This window comes from Triticum urartu, chromosome 1 (genome assembly GCF_003073215.2).
Source record: "Triticum urartu cultivar G1812 chromosome 1, Tu2.1, whole genome shotgun sequence".
Classification (NCBI taxonomy): Eukaryota; Viridiplantae; Streptophyta; class Magnoliopsida; order Poales; family Poaceae; genus Triticum; species Triticum urartu.
The window spans coordinates 383,551,649-383,566,454 of NC_053022.1; positions in this window are offsets into that span (position 1 = coordinate 383,551,649).

Here is a 14,806-nt window from a genome sequence, read left to right on the forward strand (position 1 = left end):
AATAACAACTTTATTATTGCCTCTAGGGCATATTTCCTTCAGTCTCCCACTTGCACTAGAGTCAATAATCTAGTTCACATCGTCATGTGATTTAACACCAATAGTTCACATCTTTATGTGATTAGTTCACATCTCGATGTGACTAACACCCAAAGGGTTTACTAGAGTCAATAATCTAGTTCACATCGCTATGTGATTAACACCCAAAGAGTGATCATGTTTTGCTTGTGAAAGAAATTTAGTCAACGGGTCTGCCACTGTAACATCCCAAAATTCTAAATTTTGGAATGTTATATTAAATAGATAGATTTGATTGGTTGCTTGATTGTTGTATGATTGATTGAGTGAAATTCGAAACTTTTTAAAGTAAAATGAGAGGGAATAAAAGGACTTTCCCAAACTTTCATTTTTGCATTTTGATCTCCATGAATTTAAATGCTTTTCAACACAAAACCCTAGAGAGAAGATGACATGACTTCTTCCATTTAAATCAAATGAAAAGGGTTGTTGAAAATATTCGAATTTCATTTGAAAATATTTCCATTTCTGAAACTTTAAGCAACTCAATGATTTTCATGTGAGAAAAAATAAAATGACATCTTCAAAATATATGAAATATGAGTTGGAAGTTTTAAAAGAATTAAATTCAAAGTTCTTTTGAATTTATTTTCAATTTGGAGTTATTTGAGTTTTATTCAAATTATTTTTTCTCCAAAAATAAAATACATGGAAATTAGGGTAACATGATTCCCTACATCAGAAAATTGGAGATAAATAAGTTTGAAATCATTTTTGTATTTTTAAATTGAATTTTATTGGATTTTATTAGACCAGTAGCACTCTTTGAATTATCTGAATTTGTGTAGATTTTATTTGGCATTATAAAAATGTTCAACTTGTAGGAAATCTTTTTCTGAAAATTTTGATATATAATATGCCTAGGTTATACTTTTTTTATTTCGCATTATTTTATTTACCCATGGTGTTTTAAAAAAAATTCCCGTCGCCCGCTGGGCCGGCCCAGCGCCCGAGCAAGGCCAAGGCCCAACGGCCCAATCCCGTTCGCCCCCGAGCTCCGCACGGAGACTCCGCCGCTAGCACGCCATCGCCGCTGCCGTGACCTCCGCGGACTCCGCGCCCGCCGCCTTTGCCCCTCGCCCACGCATCGCCCGCCCCCCCCCCCCCATAAATAGCGCGCCCCGCCGCCGCGCCGCTCTCGCCTCGCCTCGCCGCCTCCGCCGTCGAGCGCAACAGCCGCCGGCCGCGACGTTGTCGACCACCCCCGACGCCACCACTGCACCCGCCGCCCAGCGCCGCCCCTCCCCGACCTCTTCGCTGGCCTCGACGACCGCCGGAGCCGCCGCCCCGATCGGATCCGAGTCGCGGAGAACCGACGCCGCCGCGGTAAATCCTAACCCCGATCCGCCACCGGTTTTTAACAAAAAAACCGCCTCTGATCGGTCCGATCCAGATCGGAACTTTTTAAAAAAAACTAAACCGTCTCGTTTTTATTTAGCGAACGTTTTTCGTTTAGTTAATTTCAGTGAATAGATTCGTCCGTTAGAATTCCGTAATGAACGTTCATTAATTAGATTTTTTTTCTTTTTCTATTATTTTTTTAGTAAGGGACTTCTTTGTAGAAGTTTTATTTACAGTTTAACCCTTGGACTTCAAACTCTCACAACTTTTTACTCGTTTGTCCAAATTCAATGAAACCAACGCCCACTTCTTCGTTATGATACCCTCTAGACAGTAATCCAACTCAAACATGTTTTTGGAAAGTTAAAAATTTGAATTAGATCAGATTTGAATTCAAACTTCGTTTGATCATAACTTGAGTTTCGTAGCTCCGTTTTAGCTGATTCTTTTTGCAAATCGAAGCTCTTGACCTAAACTTTCTGATAAGGCCAAATTCACATAATTTTGGTACTGTTAGAAATTGTTTTACGTTGCAAGAGTTATTTTCTTGGTTTTGATGTTTTCCGATTTGTTCTTCGTTCTTTCCGACCCTTTTGAGTGATTGCTTATGTGTGGTTACTATTGCTTGCTTACGATAGATTGACCGGAATGTGACGAGTAGAACTATCAAGAGTTTGAGTGCGAATCATCTTCATCAACATTGCAGGCAAGTTCACACTTTGATCATATTCCTTTCATACCCAGTTTTCATGCATTAGTTTCAACCTCAAACATTGCTTGAGTAGGATTGATAACATGTGCGTATTGGGAAGTAGTTGATGAGGTAGGAACCTATTGCCTTGCATTCAAACCTTGGGAGTTAATATTACGTTATGCTTATACTGCTATGCTATGCTCGTAGACGTGGATTGGGTTTGATAGTATTCATGACATATGTGAGATTGTTAATTAATGGTTTACTTAAGGTGGCAACTTTAACACACATCTGGGTGGATTGAGGCACCTGGGTATTCCAGCGATTGCCTGTTTAGGCACCTGGGTATTCCAGCGATTTCCTATTTTTTTATGGACCGCCACCCAGGCTCAAAGGGATCATGAGATTATTCATACTAGAAACTTCCGTGTGTAGCCACAAACTACTATGGGCTCTAGCATAGTTGATTAAGTCATGTGAACTCTTACAGTGGTAGACTAGCAGATGTAGGGGAAAGTAGGTGTAACGGTCTACCCGATCGTAAGGTGCTAGCGCTTCTGAAAGACTATGTCTCGGTCATACGTTTCTCAAACACCATGTAGTGCGAGAATCCCAACGGAGGAGATCGAGTCTTGTGGGGAAAAGTGCGCAAACCTCTGCAGAGTGTATAAACTAATCATGATTAGCCGTGTCCCCGGTTATGGACGTCTTGAGTATCTAGTACTTGGATTATCATGTGAATCTCATCATGTTACTTTAAATTAAGTTTGTTGGGTTTAATGATGTTATTTAATTGGGATTGAGAATGCTATCAACCATTCTCAATGTTCAACAACCACCATGATAGTTAAATAAAAATTTATTCTTTTGCAGTAGGGAAAAATTGGCTTTTCGCAAAAATCTTATAACCATAGAGCTTTTCCACCAGCCATATATGCATGTAGTGATAGCCATTGTTTATCATTTCTCTCTATGGTGTGAATTTGCCAGTACATTCAATGTACTGACCCTTTGTGGCTGCAACGTCTCATGTTGCAGGATTATCTTACGACGAGTAAGTGATACGTTAGGGTTACGATTTCTACACTCAACTTTACCGTTGGTGTTGATGGGAATCCACAACCTTGTTACTTCTGCTATTTTGGATTGAGGTAATAGTATTTATGTTACTTTATACATGTGGTTTACCTCTGTTATAAATCCTCGAGTACTGTGTGTGTCAGCATACCGATTCAGGGATGACACTTAAGCACGGAGACTTGATCCATTCGGGTCGGGTCGCTACAGCCACATTCAGAGCCGTATGTATTTTGCAAATTTTCTATGTCTACAATGCTTTACACAGAGCTACTCTAGCTAATTACTCCCGCTTTCAATATGTATCTAGATCGAGACTTAGAGTCATCCAGATCGGTGTTCAAAGCTTGCATCGACGTAACTCTTTACGACAAACTCTTTGTCACCTCCATAACCGAGAAACATTTCCTTATTCCACTAAGGATATTTTTGACCGCTGTCCAGTGATCCACTCCTGGATCACTATTGTACCCTCTTGCCAAACTTATGGTGAGGTACACAATAGGTCTGGTACACAGAGCATACTTTGTAGAACCTATGACTGAGGCATAGGGAATGACTTTCATTCTCTTTCTATTTTCTGTGGTCGGGTTTTGAGTCTTCTCAACTTCACACCTTGCAACACAGGCAAGAACTCCTTCTTTGACTGTTCCATTTGAACTATTCAAAATCTGTCAAGGTATGTACTCATTGAAAATATATCAAGCGTCTTGATCTATCTCTATAGATCTTGATGCTCAATATGTAAGTAGCTTCACGAGGTCTTTCTTTGAAAAAATCCTTTCAAACATTCCTTTATGCTTTCCAGAAAATTCTACATTATTTCCGATCAACAATATGTCATTCACATATACTTATCAGAAATGTTGTAGTGCTCCCACTCACTTTCTTGTAAATACAGCTTCACCAAGTCTGTATAAAACCATATGCTTTGATCACTTTATCAAAGCATATATTCCAACTCCGAGATGCTTGCACCAGTCCATAGATGGATCGCTGGAGCTTGCTCACTTTGTTAGCACCTTTAGGATCGACAAAACCTTTGTTGCATCATATACAACTCTTCTTTAAGAAATCCATTAAGGAATGCAGTTTTGACATCCATTTGCCAGATTTCATAAAATGCGGCAACTGCTTAACATGATTCGGACAGACTTTTAAGCATCGATATGAGTGAGAAAATCTCATCGTAGTCAACACCTTGAACTTGTCAAAAACATTTTTGCGACAATTCGAGCTTTGTAGATAGTAACACTACTATCAGCGTCTGTCTTCCTCTTGAAGATCCATTTATTCGCAATGACTCACCGATCATCAGGCAAGTCAATAAAAGTCCATAATTTATTCTCAATGACTCACCGATCATCTGGGCTCATTATCGCTTCGTCATAGTTCGTAGGTTCGTCATGGTCTAGTAACATGACTTCCAAAACAGGATTACCGTACCACTCTAGTGCGGACCTTACTTTAGTTGACCTACGAGGTTCGGTAGTAACTAGATCTGAAGTTTCATGATCATCATCATTAGCTTCCTCACTAATATGTGTAGGAATCACTGGAACTGATATCTGTGATGAACTAATTTCCAATTTGGGATAAGGTACAATTACCGCATCTAGTTCTACTTTCCTCCCACTCACTTCTTTCAAGAGAAACTCCTTCTCTAGAAAGGATCCATTCTTTGGAACAAAATATCCTGCCTTTGGATCTGTGATAGAAGGTGTACCCAACAGTTTATTTTGGGTATCCTATGAAGATGCACTACTCCGATTTGGGTTCGAGCTTATCAGTTTGAAACTTTTTCACATAAGCATCGCAACCCCAAACTTTAAGAAACGACAGCTTTGGTTTCTTGCCAAACCATAGTTCATACGGTGTCATCTCAATGTATTTAGATGGTGCCCTATTTAATGTGAATGCAGCTGTCTCTAATGCATAACCCCAAAACGACAGTGGTAAATCGGTAAGAGACATCATAGATCGCACCATATCCAATAAAGTACGATTACAACGTTCAGACACACCATTATGCTGTGTTGTTCTAGGTGGCGTGAGTTGCGAAACTATTCCACATTGTTTCAAATGCAGACCAAACTCGTAACTTAGATATCCGCCTCCGTGATCAGATCTTAGAAACTTTATTTTCTTGTTACGATGATTTTCCACTTCACTCTGAAATTCTTTGAACTTTTCAAATGTTTCAGACTTATGTTTCATTAAGTAGATATACCCATATCTGCTCAAATCATCTGTGAAGATCAGAAAGAAACGATACCCGCCGCGAGCCTCAACACTTATCGGATTGCATACATCAGTATATATTATTTCCAATAAGTCAGTTGCTCGCTCCATTGTTCCGGAGAATGGAGTCTTAGTCATCTTGCCCATGAGGCATGGTTCGCAAGCATCAAGTGATTCATAATCAAGTGATTCCAAAAGTCCATCAGCATGGAGTTTCTTCATGCGCTTTACACCAATATGACCTAAACGGCAGTGCCACATATAAGTTGCACTATCATTATTAACTTTGCATCTTTTGGCTTCAATATTATGAATATGTGTATTACTATGATCGAGATTCAGTAAACCACTTATGTTAAGTGTATAACCATAGAAGGTTTTATTCATGTAAATAGAACAACAATTATTCTTTGACTTAAATGAATAACCATATTGCAATAAACATGATCCAATCATATTTATGCTCAACGCAAACACCAAATAACATTTATTTTAGGTTCAACACTAATCCCGAAGGTAAAGGGAGTGTGCGATGGTGATCTTATCAACCTTGGGATCACTTCCAACTCTCATCATCACCTCGCCCTTAACTAGTCTCTATTTATTTTGCAACTCCCGTTTCGAGTTACTACTCTTAGCAACTGAACCAGTATAAAACACTGATGGGTTGCTATAAACACTAGTAAAGTACACATCAATAATATGTATATCAAATATACCTTTTTTCACTTTGCCATCCTTCTTATCCGCCAAGTATCTAAGGCAGTTCCACTTCTAGTGACCATTTCCTTTGTAGTAGAAGCACTCAGTTTCAGGGTTGGGTCTATCTTTGGGCTTCTTCATGGGAGTGGCAACTTGCTTGCCATTATTCTTGAAGTTTCATTTCTTTCCAATGCCCTTTTACTTGAAACTAGTGGTTTTGTCAACCATCAACATTTGATGCTTTTCTTGATTTCTACCTTCGCCGATTTCAGCATCACTAAGATCTCGGGAATCGTTTTCGTCATCCCTTGCATATTATAGTTCATCACTAAGTTCTAGTAACTTGGTGATAGTGACTAGAGAACTTTACCAACTACTATCTTATCTGGAAGATTAACTCCCACTTGATTCCAGCAATTGTAGTACCCAGACAATCTGAGCACATACTCACTGGTTGAGCTATTCTCCTCCATCTTGTAGGCAACATACTATCAGAGGTCTCATACCTCTCGACACGGGCATTAGTATGAAATACCAATTTCAACTCTTAGAACATCTAATATGTTCCGTGGCATTCAAACCGTTTTTGAAGACCCGGTTCTAAGCCGTAAAGCATGGTGCACTAAACTATTAAGTAGTCATCATACCAAGCTTTGGCAAACGTTCATAACGTGTGCATCTGCTCCTGCAATAGGTCTGTCACCTAGCAGTGCATCAGGGACATAATTCTTTTGTGCAGCAATGAGGATAATCCTCAGATCACAGACCAAGTCCGCATCATTGCTACTATCATCTTTCAACTTCTTTTTCTCTCGGAACATATCAAAATTAAATGGGAAGCTACATCGCAAGCTACTGATCTACAACATAGATATGCAATTACTATCACGACTAAGTTCCTGATAAATTAAAGTTCAATTAATCATATTACTTAAGAACTCCCATTTAGATAGACATCCCTCTACTCACCTAAGTGATCACATGATCCATATCAACTAAACCATGTCCGATCATCACGTGAGATGGAGTAGTTTTCAATGGTGAACATCTCTATGTTGATCATATCTTCTATATGATTCATGCTCGACCTTTTGGTCTCCAGTGTTCCGAGGCCATATCTGCATATGCTAGGCTCATCAAGTTTAACCCGAGTATTATGCGTGTGCAAAACTGGCTTGCACCCGTTGTATGTGAGCGTAGAGCTTATCACACCCGATCATCACGTGGTGTCTCAGCACGAAGAACTGTCGCGATGGTGCATACTCAGGGAGAACATTTATACCTTGAAATTTAGTGAGGGATCATCTTATAATGGTACTGACGTACTAAGCAAAATAAGATGCATAAAAGATAAACAACACATGCAATCAAAATATGTGACATGATATGGCCATCATCATCTTGTACCTTTGATCTCCATCTCCAAAGTACTGTCATGATCTCCATCGTCACCAGCATGACACCATGATCTCCATCATCTTGATCTTTATCAATGTGTCATCACATGGTCATCTCGCCAACTATTGCTTTTGCAACTATTTCTATCGCATGGTGATAAAGTAAAGCAATTACATGGCGCTTGCATCTTATGCAATAATGAGACAACCATAAGGCTCCTGCCAGTTGCAGATAACTTCAACAAAACATGATCATTTCATACAACAATTTATATCTCATCACGTCTTGACCATATCACATCACAATATGCCCTGCAAAAACAAGTTAGACGTACTCTACTTTGTTGGTGCAAGTTTTACATGGCTGCTACGGGCTGAGCAAGAACCGTTCTTACCTATGCATCAAAAACCACAACGCGGTATAGTGATTGCTTTTTGATCTTCAGAAAGAATCATGTTCATTGAATCCGATTCAACTAAAGTTGGAGAAACTGACACCCACCAGCCACCTGTGTGCGAAGCACGTCGGTAAAACCAGTCTCGCGTAAGCGTACGCGTAATGTCGGTCTGAGCCGCTTCATCCAACAATATCGATGAATCAAGAATCAACTAGTGACGGCAAGCAATATGTATATACCCACGCCCACAACTCCTTTGTGTTCTACTCGTGCATATAACATCTACGCATAGTTCTGGCTCTGATACCACTGTCGGGTAACATAGTAATTTCAAAAATTTCCTACGCACACGCAAGATCATGGTGATGCATAGCAACGAGAGGGGAAGAGTGTTGTCCACGTACCCTCGTAGACCGTAAGTGGAAGTGTTATGACAACACGGTTGATGTAGTTGTATGTCTTCATGATCGACCGATCCAAGTACCGAAAGTACGGCAGCTCCGCGATCTGCACATGTTCGGCTTGGTGACGTCCCACGAACTCTTGATCTAGCTGACTGTCGAGGGAGAGCTTCGTCAGCACGACGGCGTGATGACAGTGACGATGATGCTACCATCGCAGGGCTTCACCTAAGCACTATGATGATATGACCGAGGTGGATTATGGTGGAGGGGGGCACCGCACACGGCTAAGGGATCAATGATCAACTTGTGTGTCTACGGGGTGTCCCCTGGCCACGTATATAAAGGATGGAGGGAGGAGGAGGCCGGCCCTCATAGGGCGTGCCCAAAGTGTGGAGTCCTACTAGGACTCCCTAGTCCTAGTAGGATTCCACCTCCCACATGGAATAGGAAAAAGGGAAGGGAGAAGGAGAAGGAAGGAAGGGGCGCCCCCTTTCCCTAGTCCAATTCGACTCGTCCATGGGCAAGGGGCGCGGCCACCCTTGAGGCCTTTCTCTCCTTTCCCGTATGCCCCATTAATGCCCAATACGAATTCCCGTAACTCTTCGGTACTCTGAAAAATACCCGAATCACTCAGAACCTTTCCGATGTCCGAATATAGCCTTCCAATATATCAATCTTTACGTCTTGACCATTTCGAGACTCCTCGTCATGTCGCCGATCTCATCCGGGACTCCGAACAAACTTCGGTCATCAAATCACATAACTCATAATACAAATCGTCACAGAACGTTAAGCGTGCGGACCCTACGGGTTCAAGAACTATGTAGACATGACCAAGAATCATCTTCGGTCAATAACCAATAGTGGAACCTGGATGCTCATATTGGTTCCTACATATTCTACGAAGATCTTTATCAGTCAAACCGCATGACAACATACGTTGTTCCCTTTGTCATCGGTATATTACTTGCCCGAGATTTGATCGTCGATATCTCAATACCTAGTTCAATCTCGTTACCGGAAAGTCTCTTTACTCGTTTCGTAATGCATCATCCGACAACTAACTCATTAGTCACATTGCTTGCAAGGCTTATAGTGATGTGCATTACCGAGAGGGCCAAGAGATACCTCTCCGATAGACGGAGTGACAAATCCTAATCTCGATCTATGCCAACTCAACAAACACCATTGGAGTCACCTGTAGAGTATCTTTATAATCACCCAGTTACGTTGCGATGTTTGATAGCACACAAGGTGTTCCTCCAATATTCGGGAGTTGCATAATCTCATAGTCAGAGGAACATGTATAAGTTATGAAGAAAGTAGTAGCAATAAAACTGAACGATCATTATGCTAAGCTAATGAATGGGTCTTATCCATCACATCATTCTCTAATGATGTGATTCCGTTCATCAAATGACAACACATGTCCATGGCTAGGAAACTTAACCATCTTTGATTAACGAGCTAGTCAAGTAGAGGCATACTAGGGACACTCTGTTTGTCTATGTATTCACACATATACTAAGTTTCCGGTTAATACAATTCTAGCATGAATAATAAAAAATTATCATGATATAAGGAAATATAAATAACAACTTTATTATTGCCTCTAGGGCATATTTCCTTCATGGAGATCATGATGGTGCATTGGAGATGGAGATCAAAGGCACAAGATGATGATGGCCATATCAAGCCACATATTTTCATCTTATTTTCCTTAGTACGGCGGTAGCATTATAAGATTATCCCTTACTAAAATTCAAGATATAAGTTTTCTCCCTGAGTATGCACCATTGCGACAGTTCGTCATGCTGAGACACCACGTGATGATCGGGTGTGATAAGCTCTACGTTCACATACAACGGGTGCAAGATAGTTTTGCACATGCGGAATACTCGGGTTAAACTTGACGAGCCTAGCATGTACAGACATGGCCTCAGAACACTGGAGATCGAAAGTTCGAACCTGAATCATATAGTAGATATGATCAACATAGAGATGTTTAGCATTGAAAACTACTCCATCTCACATGATGATCGGACATGGTTTAGTTGATATGGATCACGTGATCATTTAGATGACTCGAGGGATGTCTATCTAAGTGGGAGTTCTTAAGTAATATGATTAATTGAACTTAATTTATCATAAACTTAGTCCTGATAGTATTTTCATCTCTATGTTGTAGATCAATAGCTCACGTATAGCTCCTTGTTTTATTTTTGATATGATCCTAGAGAAAACTAAGTTGAAAGATGATAGTGGCAATGATGCGGACTGGGTCCGTGATCTGAGGATTATCCTCATTCCGCACAGAAGAATTATGTCCTTGATGCACTGCTAGGTGGCAGACCTATTGCAGGATCAGATGCAGACATTATGAATGTTTGACAAGCTCGGTATGATGACTACTTGATAGTTTAGTGCACCATGCTTTACTGCTTAGAACCGGGACTTCAAAATGTTTTGAACGCCATGGAGTATGTGAGATGTTCCAAGAGCTGAAAATGATATTTCAGACTCATGCCCGTGTTAAGAGGTATGAGACCTATGACAAGTACTTTGCCTACAAGATGGAGGAGAATAGCTCAGCTAGTGAGCATGTGCTCAGAATGTCTGGGTACTACAATCGCTTGAATCAAGTGGGAGTTAATCTTCCATACAAGATAGTGATTGACAGAGTTCTCTAGTCACTATCACCAAGTTACTAGAACTTCATGATGAACTATAATATGCAAGGGATAATGAAAATTATTCCCAAGCTCTTTGCGATGCTGAAATCGATGAAGGTAGAAATCAAGAAATAACATCAAGTGTTGATGGTTAAAAAAGAACACTATTTTCAAGAAAAATGGCAAGGGAAAGAAAGGGAACTTCAAGAAGAATGGCAAGCAAGTTGCCACTCTCGTGAAGAAGCCTAAAGCTAGACCCAAACCTGAAAGTAAGTGCTTCTACTGCAAAGGAAATGGTCACTGGAAGCAGAACTGCCCCAAAAAACTTGGCGGATAAGAAGGATGGCAAAGTGAACAAAGGTATACTTGATATACATGTTATTGATGTGTACTTTACTAGTGTTCATAGTAGCCCCTGGGTATTTGATACCGGTTCAGTTGCTAAGATTTGTAACTCGGAACAGGAGTTGCAAAATGAACAGATACTAGTTAAGGGAGAGGTGACGATGTGTGTTGGAGCTAATTCCAAGGTTGATAAGATCACCATCGCACATTCCCTTTATCTTCAGGATTAGTGTTGAACCTAAAATAAATGTTATTTGGTGTTTGCGTTGAGCATGAAGATGATTGGATCATGTTTATTTCAATACGGTTATTCATTTAAGTCAAAGAATAATTGTTATTCTGTTTACATGAATAAAACCTTCTATGATCATACACTCAAATGGTTTATTGAATCTCAATCGTAATGATATACATATTCATAATATTGATGCCAAAAATATGCAAAGTTGATAATGATAGTGCAACATATTTGTGGCACTGCCGTTTAGGTCATATTGGTGTAAAGCGCATGAAGAAACTCCATGTGGATGGACTTTTGGAATCACTTGATTATGAATCATTTGATGCTTGCGAACCATGCCTCATGGGCAAGATGACTAAGACTCCGTTCTCCGGAACAATGGAGCGAGCCACTGACTTATTGGAAATAATGCATACCAATGTATGCGGTCTGATGAGTGTTGAGGTTCACCGCGGGTATCATTATTTTCCAACCTTCACGGATGATTTGAGCAGATATGGATATATCTACTTGATGAAACACAAGTCTGAAATATTTGAAAAGTTCAAAGAATTTCAGAGTGAAGTGGAGAACCATCGTAACCAGAAAATAAAAGTTTCTACGATCTAATCGCGGAGGCGAATATTTGAGTTATGAGTTTGGCCTTCAATTAAAACAATGTGGAATAGTTTCACAACTCACGCCACCTGGAACACCACAACGTAATGGTGTGTCCAAACATCGTAACCGTACTTTCTTAGATATGGTGCGATCTATGATGCCTCTTACTGATTTACCACTATCGTTTTGGGGTTATGCATTAGAGACAGCTGCATTCACGTTAAATAGGGCACTGTCTAAATCCGTTGAGACGACACCGTATGAACAATGGTTTGGCATGAAACCTAAGCTGTCGTTTCTTAAAGTTTGGGTTTGCGATGCTTATGTGAAAAAATTTCAGTCTGATAAGCTCGAATTCAAATCGGAGAAATGTGTCTTCATAGGATACCCAAAAGAAACTGTTGGGTACACCTTCTATCATAGATCCGAAGGCAAGATCTTTGTTGCTAAGAATGGATCCTTTCTAGAGAAGGAGTTTCTCTCAAAAGAAGTGAGTGGGAGGAAAGTAGAACTTGATGAGGTAAGTGTACCTTCTCTCGAATTGAAAGTAGCTCATCATAGAAAACCATTCCCGTGATGCCTACACCAACTAGAGAGGAAGCTAATGATAATGATCATGGAACTTTAGATCACGTTACTACCGAACCTCGTAGGTCAACCAGAGTACGATTCGCACCAGAGTGGTATGGTAATCCTGTTCTAGAAGTCATGTTACTAGACCATGACGAACCTATGAACTATGAGGAAGCGATGATGAGCCCAGATTCCGCAAAATGGCTTGAGGCCATGAAATCTGAGATAGGATCCATGTATGAGAACAAAGTGTGGACTTTGGTGAACTTGCCCAATGATCGGCAAGCCATTGAGAATAAATGGATCTTCAAGAGGAAGACATACAATGATGGTAGTGTTACTATCTACAAAGCTCGACTTGTCACAAAAGGTTTTCGACAAGTTCAAGGTGTTGACTACGATGAGATTTTCTCACTCGTAGCGATGCTTAAGTTTGTCTGAATCATGTTAGCAATTGCCGCATTTTATGAAATATGGCAAATGGATGTCAAAAGCTACATTTCTTAATGGATTTCTTAAAATAAGAGTTGTATATGATGCAACCAGAAGGTTTTTGTCGATCCTAAAGGTGCTAACAAAGTGTGCAAGCTCCAGCAATCCATCTATGGACTGGTGCAAGCATCTCGGAGTTGGAATATATGCTTTGATAATGTGATCAAAAGCATATGGTTTTATACAGACTTTTGGTGAAGCCTGTATTTACAAGAGAGTGTGTGGGAGCTCTATAGCATTTCTGATAGTATATGTGGATGACATATTGTTGATCGGAAATGATATAGAATTTCTGGATAGCATAAAAGGATACTTGAATAAGAATTTTTTCAATGAAAGACCTCGGTGAAGCTACTTATATATTGGGCATCAAGATCTATAGAGATAGATCAATATGCTTGATAAGACTTTCAATGAGTAGATACCTTGACAAGATTTTGAAGGAGTTCAAAATGGATCAGTCAAAGAATGAGTTCTTGCCTGTATTGTAAGGTGTGAAGTTCTATAAGACTCAAAGCCCGACAACGACATAAGATAGAGAGAGAATGAAATTCATTCCCTATGCCTTAGCCATAGGTTCTATAAAGTATGCCATGCTTTGTACCAGATCTATTGTGTACCTTGCCATGAGTTTGGCAAGGGGATACAATAGTGATCTGTAACACCCCGGATGTAACTTTCCCAATTTATACTCCAACTCTTCTCGTTTCCGGCGTTAAGTTATTTTATTTTCTCGGGTTCGGGTCTTTGTCTCCGTGTGTTGTTGTCGTTGTCATGCATCTCATATCATGTCATCATGTGCATTGCATTTGCATACGTGTTCGTCTCATGCATTCGAGCATTTTCCCCGTTGTCCGTTTTGCATTCCGGCGCTTCGTTCTCCTCCAGTGGCCAATTCTAGCTTTCTTTCGTGTGTGGGGATTAAAAATTTCCGGATTGGACTGAGACTTGCCAAGCGGCCTTGGTTACTACCGGTAGACCGCCTGTCAAGTTTCGTATCATTTGGACTTCGTTTGATACTCCAACGGTTAACCGAGGGACCGAAAAGGCCTTGTGTGTGTTGCAGCCCAACACCCCTCCAATTTGGCCCAAAACCCACCTAAGCCTTCTTCATCATCTAGATCGTTCGATCACGATCGCGTGGCCGAAAACCGCACCTCATTTGGACTCTCCTAGCTCCCTCTATGCCTATAAATAGGTCCTTCTCGAAAATCCGGATCTCCCTCTTCCCCGAAACCCTAATTTTTCCCCTCCGCGCCGCCGGACACGTCCGGGCGACGCCGGACAAATCCCGCCGCCGCTCCCAGCCTCTCCCGTCGCGCCATGTGGCACCTGCGCCGCCGCCCACCGCTCCGGCCCGGGAGGCCCACAGCCGGCCCCCGCGAGCCCACGCCCCGCCGCCTGCCTCCTCGCCTGACCGCGCCGCCCCGTTCCTAGCCGCGCCGCCTGCCTCCGCCAGCCGCCGTCGCCGGAGCGACCCCCGCCGCCTCGCTGCACCCGACGCCGGCTGCCGCCTCCTCGCCCGCCCTGCCGCCTCGCCCGCCCGGCCGC